This window comes from Musa acuminata, chromosome BXJ2-5, assembly GCF_036884655.1.
Source record: "Musa acuminata AAA Group cultivar baxijiao chromosome BXJ2-5, Cavendish_Baxijiao_AAA, whole genome shotgun sequence".
Taxonomy (NCBI): domain Eukaryota; kingdom Viridiplantae; phylum Streptophyta; class Magnoliopsida; order Zingiberales; family Musaceae; genus Musa; species Musa acuminata.
In genome coordinates this window covers 36,948,749-36,962,874 of record NC_088342.1, presented here as the reverse complement: position 1 = coordinate 36,962,874, position 14,126 = coordinate 36,948,749, and the positions used below count along the sequence as shown (strand labels likewise).

Here is a 14,126-nt window from a genome sequence, read left to right as displayed (position 1 = left end):
GCGGAGCAACTTGGGTGTAACTTGGCGAAGTACCCAAGCCGCATGAAGGGAGCCAGCATAGAAGTTGGAACATGGAGCAGAGGCACAGTGCTTTCCCTAGACAGAGGTCAAGGACATGAACTCTTGCAGAGACAGGAGTAGAATCATGCTGTTCCATGGGTCCTTCATTCTGACAGAGCGGACTCATCTTGCATGGTGCCAAAGACGAAGGGAGCTTCGGGGCACATGCACCTTATCTCGGAGGAGCATTTGATGGAGGAACTAAGGCGACTCAATTTGCGAAGGCGAAGTTGGGTTCAGAAGGCCTTAGCATGGGGCAAGAGGACGCGGAGGCGGGTACTCTTGAAGAATATGCCACAGTGTTGCCATTCAAGTTGCCATGAGGGAAGCAGTGCGCAGCGGAGATTGTGCTGGTTGGGGCAGAGGCCCAGGATCCAGACAATGGTGCACTAATTGTAGCGAAGTCGGGGGACTTCGGGAGCTACTAGGCGACGGACTATCCTAGAGTGGTGCTTCATCTAGGTGTGACCCAAGAGTGGGTGGATGAAGGTCGATTGCCAAAGGAGCGAACAAAATCGAAGGTGGAGGAGACCCTGCGATGTATTGGCAGAGGCCACACATGGAGGGTTCACAATTCGAGTTTATTCCACAAGGATCAGAATGCAATAGAGATGTCACCAGGAGGCGACATGGTGCAACGGATCGTGGTGGAACAGTTCGTGGCAATGCGACACACACGACACAGTCCCGGGAGGGACTAGATCATATGGAGGTATGATCGGGAGCTACTGGGAGCTCCGCTTTGGTGAACAACACGACGGCAAGAAGGGCTATGGATTCAAGGAGTGAAGGCCATGGTACCGCAGAGGCGGGTCTTCCGGGCGTGCACCGAATTTTGCATCGGATGAAAACCTTGGTCATCAGCATATGGGGGCTGGGTTCCACCAAGGGAAAAGTTCGAATGCAAGTACCAGTGAGTCCCATGAGAGGGACTTGATCATGTAGAGGTATGATCGAAGCAGCTGGAGAGTTGGACTGCTCCAGAGCTCATATTCGCTTAAGGGAGCCCGACAAGTCAGAGGACAAGGTCGAGTAAGCGAACGTTGCTACCAAGGAAGCTAAGGAGAACAGAATCGGTGCAAACCCTACAATGTGATGGCAGAGGCCATGCATGGGAGTTGTAGTCTATCTTTCCATCGACCAAACAGACTGCTTGGAGAACACAGAGGTGTTGAAGCAGGAGGTCGAAAGGGGCGAGGAAGCGACGACAAGTCCAGAGGGACTTAGCTACCCAAAATCAAGCAATCAGTGAGAATGGAGGTGGACTCAGAGGAGTGTCACGAAGGCATATCTACTGATTGTGAAGAAAAGGGATGTAGATGCGAGGTGACGGATAGTAGGGCCATGGGCATGGCAGCGCCATGGTACCGCAGAGGCGGAACTTCCGTCAAAGTCATTGATCCCTCTCACGGAGGGAGAGCGCTTGGTCGTGAAAGGGGCCGAGGAGGTGGAGCATGCAGAGGCAATCTCCAAGTACCGAGACAAGGCTGAAGGGCAGAGGCCAAGAAACTTCGTAAGACCGGTGTCAACAAGTTTCTCATCAAGATAGCCGTAAGTGAAGGACTTCGGGTCATGCAAGAGTGCACGACCAAGGAACGAAGCAAGCAGTACGTGGTGCTGTACCTTTGCTACTCAGTGGAGTAGGCGGCAGGGTTGATGGAGAAGACGGTACAATCCCAGAGGCGACCTCATCTATCAGAGAATTACTCCAAGTTGGGGTGAAAACTTCCTGCATTCCAGAAGTTCAATGGCATTGAGAAGGTGAATCACAGTAGCTAACTCAACGCAAGGAGTGCAAACACTTCAAGTGCTTCAGAAGTGTGAGCAAAGAGCAGGCGAAGGCCAGTAACCAGCTCGATGCATGAAGTACAACCTCGAGGAGGCGGGCGAAGTCAAGTAACCTTTGCCTTCTCAACTCTTAAGAGAATGGGCGAAACCGAGTACCCCAGTTCTCTTATCTATCCAGCAGAGGAGCTCTGCACAAGTTCAAAGACCCTTCGAAGATAATGGAAGACAATAGTTGTCAAATCCTCACCAACGGTGATCAGTGCTACTGAGAGTAGATTGTCCGCTTCATTTCCCAACGAAATGCCAATCGAAAGCGGAAGTGATGCGAACCTACTTGGATGTGACAACTAACTGAAAGAAGAGTCAATGAGCAGATTTTGTGGAGGAAGGACCCAAAACTTTAGAAGTTTGTGAGGCGATGCTCGTTAAAGCTCCAACAAGCATCCACCCAGTTCAAGCAGCATGTGGAAATTTTGAGAAACTGGCGCAGTAAGAATGGTCTTTTCCTTCATTTGGTGGATCCGCAGGAATCAACGAGGATCAATACAACTCAGCCAACCCCACACCAGAGTCAGAGTCATTGGCGAGTTGAAGCAGCATGGCGGATCAAAGGTTCGACTACTCAGAAACAGCAGTGGAGAGCAGTTGGGAACCAGGAGGCGCATTGCAGTTGGAGCAGAAGATTGAAGACTCAGCAAAGGCGAAGAGTTGCAGTGTTCACAAAGGCTTCGACGAGGACGTCGAAGGGATAAGTGGGGGAGAATGTCACGGACAAATTTCTAAACAAGGTGTTTGATGTAATGCTTATATCTGTCCGTGTCTATTGGCATGTTCATGCCTTGTACAACATGTAAAGGGGCGGCCGAAGGCTTAATAGTCCCATTTTAGTTGGGTTGGTGGCCTCTTTAGGCTTGTAAATAAAGGTTGTGTCATGTAGACACGTGCGAGAGCTTTTCGGTCTGTAATGGACCATTTTACCCTTTGTTGTGCCACTGTTCAGAGCTTGTAAAGTCTGTTTGTAATTTGCTTTGTCTATAAAGTGTTTTTCGGACATGTTTGCTTGTGGATCCCGTTTGAGGCGTTCTCTTTAACCCGTTCTCTCTTTTGTTGGTCCTAAGGGACAATGGGAGGCTTCGGGGAGGTTGACCTTTGCGGACGGACGCGCAAGGGTGCCGCACGACTTAGGCAAAACCAGCTAAGTCCGTGTCAGGACGGTGATGTTTCCGGTGTCATCAATGTCCCAAGTGATGGAGAAGGCAAGCCTATCCTCACCTGGTACAAGTGAACAAGCTTCCTCAGAAAGCTCTGGAGGCAACATTGGCAGCTTGTGCTGCGGTGTGTACACACTGGTGGATCGAATTCGGGCTTCTCTATCTAATGCTGTGTCTGGAAGAACAAACCTTGAAACATCAGCGATGTGGACACTTCGAGGTCGGTAGCAGATGCAGGATCAATTGTGAAGGTGCAAGTGTTTCTAAGGTCCTTTCTGGTGTCATATTCCTCCGTAGGGATCTTCCGTGGTGCTTCTGGAAGACAAGACAAAGACTCCGGAGAGAAGTCTGCAGCTCTGATTGCATGCTCAAACAATACGGCACTTATCTGTGGCCCAATTTCCTCCGCTCGCCCCAACATGCGGATAACCTGTGCTTTGGGGCAAACACTTCCTTCCTTCGACTCCTCTATTCGAGCACATCGCCATTGATGAGCCTTTTCTTTGCACAAACAGGAAGACTTTCCACAGTGATTACCATCATTGGCAATTTGGCATCTGTAGGCATCAGCTGTACGTAATCCAACTCTCTTCCATTGTCTTCTCCTTCAGGAAGCCATGGATTCAAAGCAAGAAGACCGATCACTGCTCCACGACGAGGAGAGCTTCTGATGATAGACAAGACTCTCCCAGTTGGTCGCTTCGATGGATTGCAACTCAACGTAGCACGTATTCTCTCCAAAGCTCTTGCAGCTTCTCCCTGCTCAGGGTCCCTGTTCTTAGTTGAATCGGACTTGGTCCAGTACACAACAGGATCCAACATTACAGCAACCACATCACCTTCTATCTACACATAATAACGTAAAGGAATCATCACACTGCGCAAATGTGATGCGAAAAGAAATACAGAAAGAACATACCGCTCTGTTTTGTGCATCAGCTCCATTAATGAGAACGTCCGCCGGGAGACCGTCGACTGTCCAGAAGGCCTGCAGCAGCCAAGAAACAAACACCCAATAAGAATTCTGCAAGAACAGTAAAGAACAAGCTTTGTTACTGACCTCTTTCCGGTCATATGCGTTCACGCGAAATGTTGCTTTAAAGGCACGACCTTTCTGCAAGATCAAAGACCCGATCAGTATGGTTTCCACCGCAGGAGTTCATCTCCTATTGTAGCAGACAACAGGTTTACCTCGATCGCCTCTTTGACTGCCTGCTCTGGCCAATGAAGAGCAAAGTTCATCTGCAAATTGCGTGGAGGAGCTGCCACAGCAACAGGAACAGAGGAAGTCGGCAAAGGGTGGTTATTCGGGATCCCTGCAGAACATCAGACAAAAGAAAAAGAACAGATTTTTTGGTCAAATCTTGAAGGAGAGCAGATGGAACGAAGAGGATGGAGGCGCGAAGGCCAACCTGGTAGGAAGGCCATGGTGTCGCCTGCGCCGCTGCTACGTCGGCCTCTTGGCAGCTACGTCGAGATAATTAATTCAGATCATTGACTGAACGTCGTTAATTAATTCATATTTTATTTTGCTTATAAAAATTAAAATAAAAACTTCGAGCAGAGGACTCGATCTTTTTCTTTATCTGAATATAAATAAATAAATAAATAAATAAAATAATTCAGTAATTTTAGGAACTAGAAAGTTTTGGAAGAACCCTGAAAAATCATAAGACAATTATCAATACTGGTGAAACATTTTTTATTATTTATATTAAGAGTTTTATATATCATGAATACACATAATTCAATATGCTTGACTTAGCCAACCAATATGGTCGAATGAATTTGGCATACGTTGAACCACACACTGAACCGGCTCTAACTATGCCCAATTGATATTAAACCAGGCTAAACCGACTCTAATTAGGTTTAATTTCTCCTTGAACCAGACTCAACAAGTCAGAATCGATCTGTAAACCGATATGATATCGGATTGAAACCACCAAAATGAGTTTGAACTGACCAGAATTAGATCGAATCAGGACTGAACCGAGCTTAATAAGCCTAAACCGACCTAATTATGCTTACCTCGACTTGGGTTGGCCGTTGGTCTTTGCTAATCCACCCACGCTGAGACTCAAATTGGGTTCAGCCACTGGGAAAACTAGGAATCGAACCAGACCCATTTGGATCGGGCTCGCGCGCAAGCCTTGATCCGATCCGAGTTGAATCAGTTCCAACACTACCCTATCTAATTTTCATTTTTTTATAAATTTTAGAGTTCATCTAAATAATTGAATAAAATAGATAAAATTGAAAATAATAAAATATAATAATTTTGTGGCATTATCTTAACAAATCAAATTGATAATATTAATTATTTAACATCATATTATAGTTCAAAATTTTATTTAACATTGGTTAGAAAGAGAATTTCTACAATTATTTATGCCAAGAGTCGATTGCATATTTTCATGAATGAAGGTGAATTAAGATTTGAATATGGTATAATATGCATAAAAATATATTCATATAATTAATCTTAATAACAGAACATATTATCATTTAAAATATGAAATAATTAAATAGCTTACTTAGAATTGAAAACCTCCTCAAATCTTTCCCCACGATCGAACTCTTTCTCTGGTTTAGATGAGGAACCTATTTAGAATGCCTCCACAAATCTTTTCGCACGATGAAATTCTTTGATCACTTAAGATGGATGAGAAGATGATAATTCCAACCAACTAAATAGGAGAAGAGGAAGACTTATAAAAATGTATGAGATTTTAATTTCTATCTTTGATTTTGTATTAATTAAAAATAATAAAACTATGCCTTATTGTTATAGGAAATATTACTTAAAGGTATTATGGGAAATATTTTATATTTTAACGATATTAATATAAGAAATATTATTTTATTTTATTAAAATTCTTGATAAGCATATTTATTTTATTTTAGTTAGAAAATAAATAAGCGTATTTTAGTTTAGAAATAAAAAGTTAATTAAATTAATTTAGAAGCTTACAACGCACACCCACTGATGGGAGGAGTTTGATACGTTCACGTCAGTAGGGGGAGTCTGATATACACCAAATTAGTTTATATCTTATTTGAATAAATTCAATTAGTTAATGAGCTACTATTTCTTGATCACAAGTTGCGATATGTGAAATAATTCTAATGTAGTTTCTAGATTACAAAGAATGAAAATATGAAAAAATAAAGAAATTAACTTATGATTATAAATAAATTTTAGAAGATTATTTTCAAGATAAATTTAGGATGTTATCTTCTTCCAAAAAGGAAAGAACAAATGATTTATTTAGTTTGATGTAATTATGATTTTTTATTTCTAAATCTCTCTTTTGTAGTACTTAGGCTTATAAAAGAAGCCTAATACAGTGTAATAGAGATAACTAGAAAATGGATTAGTAATTTATGTTTTTTTCTTATATAATGTGTGGGTGGTGTGTTACCATATTTATTTTATTAATAAAATAATTTTATTATTAACGTAGAAAAATCATTATTGATATCTGTGTCAATCCGACATTGTCCAAATCTAAAGACATAGGAGTGTTTGAGGTGGTGGCTGAGGTGACTCCGAAGTAAAAGTATCAAACTCTCGAGGTGTCACCTTGCCTTAGAGGGGACAATTTGTAATTGTCCCAACGTCTCTCTTTTACAATTTTGTCCATGTGAGTAGATGAGTGGAGGATAACATGGACCTTTTCCATCTATGATAACTTTCACATGGTGATTATATGTCAGATGATGAATGGTCGTTAATATATATATATATATATATATATATATATATATATATATATATATATATATATATATATATATATATATATATATATATATATATATATATATATATATATATATATATATATATATATATATATATATATATATATATATATATATATATATATATATATATATATATATATATATATATATATATATATATATATATATATATATATAACCATATGGTATGTCGATACTATTGCCCTCACCCTGTTGAGTGTGGGTCGGCCTATGATCGCATTGTACACTAAGGGAATATCGACTATTATAAATTTGGTTATCATTTATTTAGAGCAAGGCTCGTCCCCAACTGTAATATGTAGGCTTAGAGTCTAGAGAGGGGAGATAGAGGCGCCAATGAACCCCATCAATGAAGAAATCATAGGGATGAGATCGTTAGCCAAAAGCCCAAGCTTTTAAAAAGTATCAAAGTAGAGGATATCGATAGCTCGACTTATATCAATCATAACCCTCTTTATTCGGGCATTAATCATCCTTACGGAGACTACAAAGGCATCATCTTAATTTGGATTGAGGTACTCCATCTCTTCTTCTTTAAATGTTATTTCTAAGTCGTCTTCTAACCTCAAGCGCTTTTCAGTGGCAGCTTGGGTGTAGACTTTACAACCTAAGAAGCTATCTCCTCCCGGTGCCTTCAGACGAACCTCTCGAGGTGTCCCCAATGAATGAGTCCTTTGATTTGTTCTTTCAAGTCATGATAGTCCTCTATGTCATGGCCATAATCGTGATGGAAACTACTTAGATGTCTTCATCAATTGAGGGTCTTTCAAGAGCCTTTCTTTCTTTATTTGTAAAAGATACTTTGGTTCATCTAGCACTTCGTTCGACCCTTCGACATATTATCCTCTCCTTTGGCATATTGCCCAATCGGCATGTCTTCCCCCAACATTGGATCTCCTTAGCATAATGTATGATCTTCTTGGCCCGAAGCTCGAACTCATAGCAGAAGCCTTCTGCCAACATCTCGACCAATCATTCAGCTAGACGTCTAATCTTCTAACTTGTTTCACTTCTGCCCAACATTGATTCTTCCTGCTTTAATTAAATTATCTCTCCATGATCGAAGATAGTCCTATGACACTCAAAACACATATTAGATAACAAACTTATTAATTGATTTCATCATCAAAATATGAGATTCAACATGATACACCCAAGTGTATTGTACCCATTGGTTACAAATGGATCTTTAGAAAGAAGATCGGAGTAGATGGAAAGGTGACTTAGAGTTGAGGGTCTAGTATTTTCGATTTAGGGTTATAGATTTAAGGTTTAAGGTTGAGGGTTTATGGTTTAGGGTTTAGGGTTAAGGGTTCAAGGTATAGGATTTAAAGTTGAGGCTTTAGGGTTTAAGGTTTATAATTTAAAATTTAAGGTTGAGGGTTGAAAGTTGAGTGTAGGGTTTATGGGTTAGTGTTCAGGGTTTGAGGTTTTGGGTTGAGGGTTTATGATTTATTGTTGAGGGTTGAGGGTTTAGGTTTTCAGGTTGTAGGTTGAGGGTTTAGAGTTGAGTGTTCGATATTTTGAGTTTAGGTTTTAGAGTTGAGGGTTTAATGTTTAGGGTTTAGTATTGTTGTTTGAGGGTTTAGGGTTTAGCATTGAGGATTTAGAGTTTAGAGTTTAATATTTAGGGTTTAAGATAGGAAGGTAGACCTCTAATGATGTGAAGTCAATGCCGGAGAAGAAGGCCATAGTTATGATGGATGCTACCGCCAAGAGAGTTCTAGTTGGCTCCGGCATATTTGTTTGGCTCTAGTGACAGTCAAAGATGACAAGGGCGGCTGAAGGCGATGGACGAAGGGTGAAATCATTGGACATGGGGTTTTCGTCTTTGACCTACCTAGTGTCCAATGGGCTCCCTTCCACCACAGTTGCATTGGACATTCTACCCAGTGTCTAAACTGCATTGGGCTTCACTACATTGTTCTGGTTCAAAAATGATGTTCTTGAAGATTACATTGTGGAACAATCTCTTTCAAACTCATTGTAATCTAAAGACCCTAAAATAGAACTCCAGGAATTCAATCATGAAGGGTTAGTGCCAACATAAGCAGCTTCACTTGTACCATCATTCTCAAGGATGGCTTTGTTTCTCATGTGCCCTCAAGAGAAACACAGTAATATACTAGCATTCCAAGAGAGAGCGTGGGAGGAATGTACAAAGACTCCCAACTGCCTGATCGATCTCTCAAGGTTCTTTGACTTCTCTCATGAAAAATAACTTTAAGTGCTCTTCACAATCGAGAAATCAGTAAGGGTGAAATCATTTTATACATTTTTCTTAAGGAGAACAGAAAGTATGATATCGTTCATGTAATGATTAGTAGATTCAAAAGAGGAAGTATTATGTTGATACCATTTGAGGAAGAGTATAAGAGATAGTTTACACCGATTGGCTTGGAGTGCAGAATAGAGACACAGTTTTGTTGCTACAAACGATGAACACCTGTAGTGTACAAGAGGAGTGAATTGTATAGGAAAATTAACAAGGCTCAACCCAACTTTGATTTGATTTGAATCGTATCGACTCACATATTGACATGACGAGGATGGGTACGAGGGAAGAAGGAAAGTGCTTTTACCCTTTCCTGCTCGATCACTATACGAATAATAGAAAATACCTCCATTTGCATTTATTCCTCGTGCTCGTACCTATGAACATAATTGATATCTCTACTTAGAAACTTCTTCTTCTTCTTCTGACCTTATCTAAATCATCAGTGCATATATAGTCTTGCCATGATGTGTACATGACCTTTGCTTCCTCCAACAGCATGAACAACCACAGGAATGGTGGATAAAACTCGAATCACCAAAGGAAAGCATAGGGGAGCAATTGTAGTTACATTGCCTTCTCTATTACAACAACTCGTAACGGTAGAGATGCATTCATTTTGATCTTCGGGTGTAACTATTTGGTAGTGGCTCATCATCAACACTACATCTTCAATCACATGACACTTCTCAGAAAGATCACTTCTCTGTGAGGGTTTAGTCTTCAGTGCAATAAGAACCAATGTACCAGTAGTTTCAGTCCATTCGACAGTCAATCCATCAACTTTACCAAAATATATCATCCCTCGATCTATGAGAAAAGAAGAAGAATCCATGAGATTAATATAGTAGTAAAAGTACAAATTTATATCCAGATGAGGTGCTAAGATCTTACAGCAAATTTGTTTATGTAGACTGTCATGAAAGTTGATCCTACTCTTAGAACCCTAGCATCGGAAAACATCACATGTAAATAATAATGACAATATAAAGATCAACTTCTTATGCTCAACCCAAAATGCCAATGAAAATAATCAAGTATTATCATTGTTTTTTATATATGACAACAAATTAATCGTAATATGATCAGTAGCTATCTCTTGAGCTGCAAGAAGTTATATATCTTTTGTATAATCATAATATATTTACGATGTTATTACTATTTAATTTTATAATATAAACAATTCCTTTTTCCAAGAGATATTGGTTGATATATTTTTTTTCAGATTTTTTATATCTACTATACATTTCTCATTTTTGAAAGTCAGATATGGAATATTTAGGCATAACAGTATCATAACATATGATATCCTTATTATATATTTTATTTCTCAATTTATAAGAGTATCAAAACATATGATATCCTTACAATATTTAGGTATAAGAGTATAAATAAATAAATATTAGGATCAAAATCTGTCTTCATCACTTATTCTTTAGAAAAATAAAATACCATAAGTGAAAAAAATAAATAAAATTACCTCCTTGTTCTTCGGCAAAACCCAAAGATAAACATTTTCTTGCAGATTGCTCAGCATGCTTGCTAGCACTTTTTCTTTCATTACAATATACAGCAACTTCAGTTACCACTTCAGATGCAGGAACTCCATATCTCACAGCTGCAGACAACAATGCTTCTCTACCTTCCTCAGATTCTACAGACTCCTTATCACAATAAAGACCAGTAAAACATCTATTGCCAATCCCATCACCTGCATCAGATGCACCACTACTCTGCCTTTTCTCCACATAAACCTCTTCAGTTTCAGCCACTGCGGCCAATGTTCTATGTACAATAATGTCAGCATACCTTCTCAATGGAGAAGTGAAATGTGTGTAGAGTGGGATTGACAGTCTATAATGAGCCCACTCATCTTCTCTGCCTCTCAAATCTCTTGTCCAAAAATAGATTGCTAATTGCATTGTCCTTGCAGCACGTGCCAAAAGAATTTGAAGCAACACAGGATCATTCTTCAGTTTCTCTCTCATCTTGGGTAGTGCGAGCTGAAGTTTGCCGGATGATGAAACATCCAACTCGAGTCCACGTTTCCTACAAAATTCTTGGAACTCTTTGAGCTTCATCGACATTGGCTCAGCATGCCTGCGAAGTATAGCACAGCCTGGGAAAGCCTTGGATATGACCTCTGCAACTGATCTATTTGTCAACAGCATCAACTCCTCAACAAGACAACTTGACTCCTCCCGCACATCAAGTAAGCTGTCATATGGATTCCCACTCTCATCCAACAAGAAGATAAGCTTAGGAGTCTCAATCCAAAATGCTCCATTTCTTAATCTGATCTCCCTCATCTTCTTGGTGATCCCATGCAGGCTTCTAAGAGAATCAACAACATCCTTTAACTCAAACTGCCCATGTAATTTAGGTACCGTTTTCCCTGAAACATCAACCTCAAATCATCCATCAATGATGTCCTGCACATCATCGTATGATAGCTTGCAGCATGAATGGATCACAGATCGGCCGATCCACCGCACGGTGATGTTTCCAGTGTCATCAATGTCCCAAGTGATGGAGAAGGCAAGTCTATCCTCACCTGGTACAAGGGAACACGCTTCCTCAGAAAGCTCTGGAGGCAACATTGGCAGCTTGTGCTGCGGTGTGTACGAATTCGGGCTTCTCTATCTAATGCTGTCTCTGGAAGTACAAACCTTGAAACATCAGCGATGTGGACACCGATTCGGAATACTTTTCGATAGATAATGCATCATCGAGGTCGGTAGCAGATGCAGGATCGATTGTGAAGGTGCAAGTGTTTCTAAGGTCCTTTCTGGTCTCATATTCCTCCGTAGGGATCTTCCGTGGTGCTTCTGGAAGACAAGACAAAGACTCCGGAGAGAAGTCTGCAGCTCTGATTGCATGCTCAAACAATACAGCACTTATCTGTGGCTCAATTTCCTCAGTTCGTCCCAACATACGGATAACATGTGCTTTGGGGCAGACACTTCCTTCCTTCCACACCTTTATTCGAGCGGCTACCAATTCCCTTTCGATTGATACATCGCCATTGATGAGCCTTTCCTTTGCACAACCTGGAAGACTTTCCACAGTGATTACCATCATTGGCAATTTGGAATTTGTATGTACGAGTTGTATGTAATCCAACTCTCTTCCATATTCTTCTCCTTCAGGAAACCATGGATTCGAAGCAAGAAGACCAATCACTGCTTCACGACGAGGAGAGCTTCTGATGATAGACAAGACTCTCCCAGTTGGTCGGTTCGATGGATTGCAACTCAACGGAGCACGTATTCCCTGCTCGGAATCCCTGTTCTTAGTTGAATCGGTTGATGCCTTGGAGATCAGAGCATCATTCGATCCTCTCAACTTGGTCCAGTACACAACAGGATCCAACATTACAGCGACCACATCACCTTCTATCTACACATAATAACGTAAAGGAATCATCACACTGCGCAAATGTGATCCGCAAAGACATACCGAATGAACATACCGCTCTGTTTTGTGCATCAGCTCCATTAATGAGAACGTCCACCGGGAGACCGTCGACGGTACAGAAGGCCTGCAGCAGCCAAAAAACAAACACCCAATAAGAATTCTGCAAGAACAGTAAAGAACAAGCTTGTTACTGACTCTTTCCGGTCATATGCGTTCACGCGAAATGTTGCTTTAAAGGCACGACCTTTCTGCAAGATCAAAGACTTGATCAGTATGGTTTCCACCGTAAGAGTTCATCTCCTTTTGTAGCAGACAACAGGTTTACCTCGATCGCCTCTTTGACTGCCTGCTCTGGCCAATGAAGAGCAAAGTTCATCTGCGAATTGCGTGGAGGAGCTGCCACAACAACAGGAACAGAGGAAGTCGGCAAAGGGTGGTTATATTCGGGATCCCTGCAGAACATCAGACAAAAGAAAAAGAACAGATTTTTCGGTCAAATCTTGAAGGAGAGCAGATGGAACGAAGAGGATGGAGGCGCTAAGGCCAACCTGGTAGGAAGGCCATGGTGTCGCCTGCGCCGCTGCTTTGTCGGCCTCTTGGCAGCTACGTCGAGATAATTAATTCAGATCATTGACTGAACGTCGTTAATTAATTCATATTTTATTTTGCTTATATAAATTAAAATAAAAACTTCGAGAAGAGGACTCGATCTTTTTATTTATCTGAATATAAATAAATAAATAAATAAAATAATTCAATAATTTTTGGAACTAGAAAGTTTTGTAAGAACCCTGAAAAATCATAAGACAATTATTACTTGTGAAACTTTTTTGATTATTTATATTAAGAGTTTCATATATCATAAATACACATAATTCAGTATGCTTGACTTAGCCAACCAATCTGGTCGAATGAATTTAGCATATGTTGAGCAACACACTAAACCGGCTCCAACTAAGCCCAATTGTTATTAAACCAAGTTAAACCGACTCTAATTAGGTTTAATTTCTCCTTGAACCATACTCAACAAGTCACAATCGATTTGTAAACCGATATGATATCAGATTGAAACCACCAAAATGAGTTTGAACCGACCAGAAGCAGACCGAATTAGGACTAAGCCAAGCTTAATAAGCCTAAACCGACCTAATTATGCTTACCTCGACTTGGGTTGGCCGTTGGTCTTTGCCAATCCACCCATGCGGAGACCCGAATTGGGTTCAGCCAGTAGGATAACTAGGAATCGAACCAGGCCCATTTGGATCGGGCTCGCGCCCAAGCCTTGATCCGATCCGAGTTGGGTAAGTTCCAACACTACCCAATCTAATTTTCATTTTTTATAAATTTTAGAGTTCATCTAAATAATTGAATAAAATAGATAAAATTGAAAATAATAAAATATAATAATTTTGTGACATTATCTTAACAAATCAAATTGATAAGATTAATTATTTAACATCATATTATAATTCAAAATTTTATTTTACATCGGTTAGAAAGAGAATTTCTACAATTATTTATGCCAAGAGTTGATTGCATATTTTCATGAATGAAGGTGAATTAAGATTTGAATATGATATAAT

General features: G+C 40.3%; 2 pseudogenes; both read right to left on the bottom strand.

Annotated features, from left to right (window-relative positions):
- Positions 1-2,715: 2,715 nt before the first annotated feature.
- On the bottom strand, positions 2,716-4,487 carry LOC103985183 (inactive exonuclease DIS3L2-like; annotated as a pseudogene).
- A 5,911-nt stretch (positions 4,488-10,398) lies between these two features.
- Positions 10,399-13,118, bottom strand: LOC135611777 (DIS3-like exonuclease 2; annotated as a pseudogene).
- Between the last annotated feature and the right edge of the window lie 1,008 nt (positions 13,119-14,126).